The sequence below is a fragment of the Malus sylvestris genome, chromosome 3, assembly GCF_916048215.2.
Source record: "Malus sylvestris chromosome 3, drMalSylv7.2, whole genome shotgun sequence".
NCBI lineage: Eukaryota > Viridiplantae > Streptophyta > Magnoliopsida > Rosales > Rosaceae > Malus > Malus sylvestris.
This window is the reverse complement of record NC_062262.1, coordinates 10,342,195-10,351,974: the sequence shown is the minus strand read 5'-3', so window position 1 is coordinate 10,351,974 and position 9,780 is coordinate 10,342,195.

Genomic DNA, 9,780 nt, shown 5'->3' with positions numbered 1-9,780 from the left:
TATTGTGGCTTGAATCCTATGTGTCTGCTTTCTTTCATAATTGATACACTGTTTTTCTTCTTTAACACAAAACTTTATTGCACAAATTTCCAATAGAACTAGAATTTTTCTTATGACCTTGATTCAATGTTATTCTTTTTATTTATTATTTTTTAAAGTTTCTAATATAAATGGGAGAAGTTTATATGATTAATTTGATAAACACTATAGAAGTTTTAGAAGGATTATGACTGGTTGCTTGTACAACCAACATTTTAGAGATCAATTTATTATCTTCTCATTGTGCAGATGTCACATCTGATTAGAAGTCGTAAGGTGGTGTCGAATGTTGCTCGTTTGATTCCTCTGCCTCCTACTTCAGCCGCCACTGCTCTAGCAAAAATGGACCACGTGCTGGTTAATCCGGTTGATCTTATTGATCCGGTTGGTCCCGTGGTCTCCCAGGTGCTGGCGTCATCTGCCGTTTCAGTGGTGCAACCTGTTAGCGCCAGGTGTGGTCATCGCCGCCCCCACACGCCCGACATATCAGCATCCAACATTGATTCCTTGGGGTCCCAACAAGGTAAACATGTGATAAACGCTGAGAACTGAATTTTTCTATAATGCCTTGGTGATTTCTCCATATAGGCTGTTTCATCTTATACAGGAAGATCAATTAAGCTTTGCAACCTGAAAGTTTGTCATTTTATTTCCAATAACTGCTCGAATAAATCTCTTATGCTAAATTTTGTCAATATTTATATTGCTAATAAAATTTACCATATTCTGTTATTAGTGTTTGATATAAATGATTCTATTTGTTGGAGCATGAATGTTAATAGTCGATTTACTGTCAAACCTGCGACTTGAATTCAAAATAATGTAACAACAAATAACTTAAAAACTGAGTTGCTAATAGAATGTGGAAGTTAAATGTTCCTCATGCGATTAAAAATTTTAGTTGGCTTTTGATTCTGGATAGGTTACAAACTAGATATACACTATGTAATATTTCACTTGGCATCCACTACTGAAGCATTCAACTGTTGTGATTGTTGTTGGATATCATATATTATTCGTTACATTGTCCAGGGTTTCAGAATTGTTATAACTTTAGGGGAGGTTCTGCCTAACTTTCGGTTTAAGTTGTTGTGTTTGTTTGATTGTTTTTTTATTTTTTTCAGCAAAGAAAAATACCCGAGGACCTTGTTGCCAGTTGAAGATGGCAAAGGTCACCCGGGTGACCAACGGACGTATCATAATCGAATACAACGATTGGCATTGGGCTGCACCAACGGCAGAGTAGCATAGCGCATTGGCCCACAACATTGGTCATGTCGTTCAGACCTATTGCCCTACGCAATAGAAGTCTTGGAAGGTGTGCCAGACGAGGTGAGGACGAAGGTGTACACATAGTTGTCGGTAAGTATCCTACCTTTTAATTGTTTTTCTTTTAAATTTTATATATTTATATTACTTAATGTATGTAATTAATTTGTTACATTGCAGACGAACTACAATTTCGACAACATCAACAACGATATGTTGGCATACGTCAACATGCTTATTGTTGAATGGTACAAGTAGTGGAAGAGTAACCTGTACCAATATTTTGAGATATTTGATGATCTGCAGGTTGCTCTTGAGGAGGGTTGCCCGAAGGAGTTTGAGGACCGGGAAGATAATTGGGTTGTGGCTCTGAAGTCATTTTCAAGAGTCTGACTATGTGGTACGTTTTTTATATCAAGTTTAAAAGTATTATGCGTTTCTTACTAATGTTTATTGATTTTTTTTTATATTTCATTTAAATTAGAACTAATACGTTTATTTTTTTATAATAGAAGAAGGCGAAAGCCAACAAGAGCAATTGGGAAAAGAAGACTCTTTTCCACCATTTTGGTTTGAGGCCCTTCTCATATAGGATAGAGGCGCGTTGGCAGGTAATACTAAAGTTTTTCATATTCAATTTTTAATATGTCAATAATATTTTTTTTTTCGTACTAACATTTTCCTTATCTTGTTCTATTCAGGTGGTTCAAAATTCCCGGAGATTGATGTCTTTAGCGACGTTTATGTTCAACCCTGGGATGAGTTGGTCGAGTCCCTTCATGTAAGTATTCTTCAATTGTAATTACTATCTTACGCATACAAGTATCATGGTTATTATTTGAATGTTATTAATAATATTTCATGTTATATTACTGTTTGGGCCCAAAATAATAGTTTGGGCCGAGTATAGGATCATTCTCGGCCCGGAAGGCCTTGCGATAAGAATGCCATGGATCATTCAGCACGTGGGCCTCTAAACCTAGGTTGGCTAGGTCACAACACAAGACAAGTCGAGTCCTAGTGCAATAGGGAGTCTCGGTAGGATTAATAACCCGGAAGCGAATCCGGCTCGGTTAAGGACTAGGTTCACAATCCTAGTGAAAATAGGACTGGTCGAGTTGGTGTTGATCAGGAGAAGAAGACCTAGTCCGAGTAGGGTTTTAACTCGACCTTGGGGGGAGCCGTTGCTATAAATAGAAGAGGCTGTGCATCATTCAAGGGCCCCTGCAAATCAATATAAAACTGCCCTGCGTAAACTCTCAACAACTTGAGATTTTTTCCTTCTTTTTCGCTGACACATCTTCCGTTGGCATCAACAGCACTGTGGAAGCAACCGGTGATATCTTAAGTCGGCATAGATAGCACTGTCACCGTAGAATCAGTCGATCTCGCAGTATCTTCCGTTGGCATCAACAGCACTGCGGCGAGAATGGTTGGTTACCTATCTAAGTCTCGGTCGAGGAGGATTTCCGGGTCCTTATTGATTGAGGTCATCTCATTAGCCTTCTCGGCGAAGTGAGGTGTTACGGTATATCGAGCTTGGCGCATTGCATGCCGAGTTGTTTTATGATTGGATACTCCCAAGTAGGATTTAGAGTTCGGCATTCGGACGGCCGAACCACGTTCACCATCAAGACTTATATCTGTTTTGAGTATTTGTGCCCTTACACTTTGGTGTCAATTCGGCGAGAGTTTACTCTGACGAATAACATCACTGTGACCGAATCCGACGACGACGATTCATGAACTTCGTAAAGAATAGTAACCTTGTCTTCAGGTTCGAGAACCCAAGAGGCCGAGACGCGTTTCTTCCTCGGTCGCAATCGCAAGACGTAGAAGTCAGCCGCGCACCCAACGCAACATCAACAAAATTTACTCCTCGGTCGACGAGTTGGCACACCCCGCATTCACCGAAGGACGTAGTTAGCTTATAGATTACTGGGCCTGCGTGCCACGTAGGCTTGGTAGTTTCTAGGGTCAACATTTTTTGCACGCCCAGTGGGACCCAGTGCTAAACTACGAAGTTCATGCTAATTGAAACACGATTGGTAAAAAAGAAAACAGCTATGGGAAAGTCGACAGCCGATCTACCAAATCAGAACATAGGACACCATGTGCCACAAGCGCAGAATCCCATCAGCGCCGTGACACCTGAGTCCACGAGTGCAACTCGCCGAGAAATGGAAGTTAATCTCGGCGGTCAGGTTCGCAGTCTTGAAATTCCCGACAGGAACACTTGCGTTCTCAATGAAGGAGTAATAGAAGATTGTGATGAAGATGGTGGCGAAGGATCCGATCCACCCATAAGGTCGTTTCTTCGGAAACGGCTTGATGAGCAATCTCGGACGGTTGAACAGACGCTGAGTCGAGGAATCGATAAGCTCTATGACGTGATACACAATTCCAGTGAAGCACAAACCAGATTACTCGAAATACTGGTTAGTAAGGTCAGCGATGGTAGAACTTTTGATCTTGCCCAACATTTGCCGCCTAGGAATAATCTGTTATCAAGCGCACCGGCCGAGCCAATTCCTGCTCGGCTCAGGCCACTTCAATTGGAAAGAAGAGGAGGGTCGAATAGTAGGTCAGACGGATCCGACCAGAGAGTGGAAGTAACACCCGTCGATATGACCGAAGTTCAACGGATGATCGATTCAGCCATGAAGAAAGGGCCAAAGTTCCCTAAGTTCATACACCCGTATCCAGCTTACGTAGAACAGGTCGAATACCCTAGAGGTTTCAAGATCCTGGATTTTAGCCTTTTTGCCGGAGAATCATCCTTATCCTCGTTAGAACATGTAGCTCGCTTCACCGCACAATGCGAAGACGTTAATAGTGACTTTCACAAGCTGCGACTTTTCAATTTTTCGTTGACCGGCTCAGCGTTCGCTTGGTATATTAACCTCCCACCGAACTTCGTCTAGAGTTGGGAGGAGTTGGTCGAGAAATTTCATGAGCAGTTTTATCGGCCGGGAATGGAAATGTCAGTATCCTCACTAGCAAGGATGGCTCAGGCGTCCGACGAGTCACCAATGGATTATCTTACTAGATTCAAATCAGCCAGGAATTGGTGCCGAGTACCTCTCCCCGAAGTTGAATTCGTCAGACTCGCTCTGAACGGTCTTGATGTCGAGTACAAAAAGAAGTTCTTGGGGGCAAACTTTCGGGATATGTACGAATTAGCCCAACATGTCGAGCATTATGATTATTTGCTCCACGAGGAAAAGACTTCGAAAGCTCCATCTCGGGGGACGATTTACAAGAATCCTGCTGTCAGTTATGCATCAACCGAGGATGAATGCGTTAGTGTGGATGCAGCTGAGATAGTGATAGATAAGCCATACGTTTGCAAGGCACTGACTCAAGTTGACTCTAAGGAAGTCAAAATCCGTTCGGCTACTGAAGGAGTACTGAAACCGTCGAAAGTTTATACTTTTGATATTACAAAGGCCGATGCAATTTTTGATCAACTGTTATCAGCAAGGATCATCAAACTTCGGCCTGGGCACAACATTTCCAAGGCTGAAGAGCTTAAAGGAAAGATATATTGCAAATACCACAATTCAAGCAAACACACGACAAACAATTGCGTCGTGTTTCGAGACAACGTCCAAAGCTGGATTGATAATGGCAAACTGAAATTTCCAGAGAAGAAGATGAGTGTTGATACTGACCCGTTCCCCACGGCAGCAGTAAATATGGTCGATGCGTGCCTACCTAAAGACAAAGGGAAAGGGAAGGCCGAAAATGTTGCGACGCAACGCTCTCGGAATCAGAATTCTCGGCCACGTTTCATGGTCGATTTTCGTTCAAACAAACCGCCTACAACTTTAACGGGACCCGCTATTGTCAAACCTATGATGGATTATAGCATCGATGAAGACAGTGGGACGGCGGTTTTGTGCAGTAAATGTAGAGCAAAGGTCGGCAGTGAGCCAGAGGAGAAGCCCTCTTCGCTTATAACGGAACGACCTACGGCTACAACCCAACAAAAGGTTGCCAACGTAGGCCAACATCAAGGGGTTTTTGATAGGCTCGGTCTTAAAGTGAGGATGGAAGAGGTACCTTCAGTCAGGCGACGCCTTGATTTTGATGCTTCATTTTATGACGAGGACTACTATAAACGTAATTCTAGCAGTTCGGAATCTTCGCGGAGCCAAAAAACTTTTAAACCTCCCAAACCTAGCGATCAACGTTGGTATACATATCATTCTTCGAAAGGCGTCTACACCGCACTATCCAAATCCCAGAAACGCCTACATCAAAGGATAGATTGCATGGCCCGTCGACAGGCGGCCCAAGAAACTTCAGTCCCTCAATGGCGGCCGAATGACACAATTGTTACTGATGATGAACGACCACCCCCAGCTATTATGACAGAGTTGGTTCAAGGGAAACGGCTGGTCAACCGAGATATCGAAACCATGTTCGAAGAGGCTGATAAACGGATCAAACTTCTTCTTCGGTCGGGGGAGATGAAGGCACGCCTCGAGCATTTCAGGCAAGAGGCCGAAAGCAAATTAGCCCCGCCGGCCATACAAAAACCTTTGATCAAAATTCGACGGAATTTGCACCCGCCGTTCCTTGGGGAGGCTTTGGAATACTTGCGAGAATTTCATAAGAAGCATTCGGCCAATGATCTGTATGGTTTGCCGAAGGCATGTCAGGATACAATTGATCTAGTCCGGGATTGTCCTGATGCCGAGCGAATCATTCAGAAGACCTCAGACCCAAGATTGAAAGCAAGGTTCCAGCACATACGAGAAGCTCGTGTCCTTGGATTTGAAGTCGACCCATACACTGATATCGATGCAGCCGACCTTCCTTTCTCAATGGAGGACCTTCAGTATTTACGATATCATTTTGAAGTATTTTCGGTTATTTCTCTCTTCGACCTTACGATCGATGAAATAGCACGTGTTGCACGATTGGATGCTTATCTCGACACCAGAGATGCCCGGATACACTACCAGGAGCAGGCTCGGATCTTGACCCCAAGCACACTGTCGATCTCAACCTCACTTGAGGCAATCAAGCAGAACCAACAAGCCGTCGAAGCAGCATCGCAGGATCCAACCATTGAAGAATGAGCAGAAGAGTCTTTTTGTCTAACTCTGACAACAACGGAAGCCGTAGTCGCCGACCAGACGAGAGATGAGGCTAGCGAGGAGGATCCTAACCCAATGGGCCCATCAGTCTTGGATAACATGGAAATCAGTATGGTCCATGTGTTACCCGCTGCTTTTCAATCCAGCACAGCTCAGCCGAATTTCCTCGATGGTGATGTAGTCGCCGAGGAAGCCGGCCATGTTGATTTTGTATCTGTTGCTGAAGTTGACTCGACAACAAAAGATGACAATATCAAAGCAGCTTTGGCCGAATTGTTTCCTCGCTCACCGTCGGCCAACCTCCATTATTTAAAACCATTGTATGTGACGGCCCATATCGAGGGATATCCAGTTTCTAAAGTTTTTGTCGACTGTGGAGCTACCGTCAATATCATGCCTATGAACATCATGAAGGCCTTACGTCGCTCTAATGACGAACTTATTCCGTCAGGGATCACAATGAGTAGTTTCGTCGGCGACAAATCCCAAACCAAGGGTGTACTTCCGTTAACAGTGAATATTTCCGGTCGTACTCACATGACCGCCTTTTTCGTGGTTGATTCCAAAACCGAGTATAATGCACTACTCGGTTGAGATTGGATTCACCAAACCAGCTGTATTCCTTCCTCATTGTATCAAGTGCTCGTTTTTTGGGACGGCAAATCGGTCACTGTTCACCCAGCTGATAGCCAACCCTTCGAAACTAACATGATCCAAGCACGGTATTATGATGACCACGTCGGCTACATTACTTTGCAAGGCTTCAATGATGAAGGACGGCCGACTCAGATTTCTGTTCAGAAAGCTATCGAGGTTGGCGCCGAGACTGTCCACCAGGATTCGGCGAGACTCGGATTAGCCAACTTCCTCCCCGAAGCTGATGTTTGACGCCGATCGGGAAGAACGTAGGGCCGCGGTTTCATCTACTATGGAACGACTGCTGGCCCATTGGTATACTATATCTAAACAACCAAATTCAGGCGTTAACCTTGTCGAGTTCCTTGCCGAATGAAATAATGGTCCTGTCTTATCTCATGACAAAGTTTAAGCCGCCCCGGCCGAGCTCGAAGATCATCAGCCCCAAGTTAAGGACCCCCTGGAAGAGATTAATGTTGGGACGGCCGACGACCCACGACCTTTGTTTATTAGTGCTTTACTTCCCCAACAAATGAAGGACGAACTTCGTGCCTTGCTTATGGAGTTCAAAGATTGTTTTGCTTGGAGTTACCATGAAATGCCCGGCTTAGATCGTATTCTTGTCGAGCATGAATTACGTATTAAGCCCGGATGTAAACCTTTCCGGCAGCCACCTCGTCGATTCTCGACCGAAGTGCAACTCGACATCAAGGACGAACTGGTTCGACTTTTGAAAGCCGGGTTCATTCGGACAGCTCGATATGTGGAATGGTTGGCGAATATCGTTCATGTCTTAAAGAAGAATGGTGCACTGCGTATCTGCATAGATTTCAGAAATCTGAATTTGGCAACTCCCAAAGATGAGTATACAATGCCGATTTCAGACCTGTTAATCGATGCCGCGGTGAATCATGCGATCCTATCCTTTATGGATGGACATGCCGGGTACAACCAAATTTTCATTGCCGAAGCCGATATGCACAAAACTGCTTTCCGCTGCCCGGGGGCACTCGGCACTTACGAATGGGTTGTTATGCCATTCGGCCTCAAAAATGCCGGCGCCACATACCAACAGGCAATAAACACCATATTTCATGATTTAATTGGAACCATCGTTGAAGTCTATATCGACGATGTTGTAATTAAATCCAAACAACGGCGGACTTATGTGGATGATCTCCGACAGGCTTTCCTTTGTATGCGCCAACACAATCTCAAAATGAATCTTGCTAAATGTGCATTCGGTGTTTCGGCCGGTAATTTTCTCGGTTTCCTGGTACATCACCGTGGGATTGAAGTGGACGAAAATAAAGCACGTGCAAGCATCAGTGATCCACCCCCGACTACGAAGAAACAGCTGCAGTCCTTACTCGGCAAGATAAATTTTTTTCACCGATTTATAGCTAACTCGGCAGGGAAAATGAAAGCGTTTTCGACGCTTTTGAAACTTAAGGACTCGGATACATTTGTGTGGAAGGATGAGCATCAGGCGGCGTTTACACAAATCAAAGTCTCCCTCACGACTCCACCGGTCTTTGTTCCACCTCGGCGCGGTAAACCTTTCAAACTATATATCTCGGCGGTTGAAGAGTCCATCGGCTGCCTCCTTGCCCAAGATAACGATGCCGGACGAGAGCAAGCTATTTTTTACCTCAGTCGCAATCTTAATCAACCGGAGATCAATTATTCCGCCGTTGAGAAGCTCTGTCTTGCCGTGTTCTTCGCCGCCTCCAAGCTCCGGCATTACATGCTTCCGTCGGTCACACAAGTCATTGCCCAGACCGACGTTATCCGGTACATGCTTACCCGGCCAATCGTAAAAGGGAGAATTGGGAAGTGGACGATGGCGTTGTCCGAGTTTAGCTTGCAATACGTGCCCCAGAAAGCTGTCAAAGGCCAAGCATTGGCCGATTTCCTTGCTCACCACCCCTCCCCCTACGGTTTTGGGGACACCGCCGTCGAAATCGGCATGATTGAAACACGCGACAACTATTGGACGATGTATTTTGATGGTTCCAGTACTTCATCCTCGGCCGACGTTGGGGTTGTCATTCAATCTCCTAATCACGATCGTTGGTATTTTTCGCTTAAGTTGGATTTTGACTGCAGCAATAATCAGGCCGAATATGAAGCCCTTATCATCGGCCTTGGCCTCCTTCATGACTTGCGGGCCACCCGTGCCCTCGTCCTCGGCGACTCTGAGCTTGTGATTAACCAACTTAATGGGTCTTTCCGCTGCATGAGTTGTACCCTGGCACCCTACCACATGGTTGCCAGCTATTTGGCCGAGTCCTTCGATGGTATTACGTTCGAACATATTTCCCGGATCCATAATACCGACGCGGACGAGTTGGCTCAAATTGCCTCTGGTGCACAACTCCTGGGGGGCAAGCTAGGCCGAGAAATACCGGTGTTACGACAACTATACCCGGCCTTGGTTAACCAGCAAATCATCCGACGCGACGATGTAATACGCACTCGAGTCATGTCTTTACCTTCGTTGCTAGACCAACAAGACACTATAGAGGTTTGTACCGTCGAGGCAACACCAGATGATTGGAGAAAACCCATTATGCAATACCTTGACAATCCCAATGGAAAACATAGTCGCAGGACACGAGTTCACGCCACGAACTATGTCACGTACCAAAACGAGTTATACCGAAAAAAGGAGGATGAATTGCTACTGCTATGCCTCGGACCCCAAGAGGGTGCTCGGGCGATCACA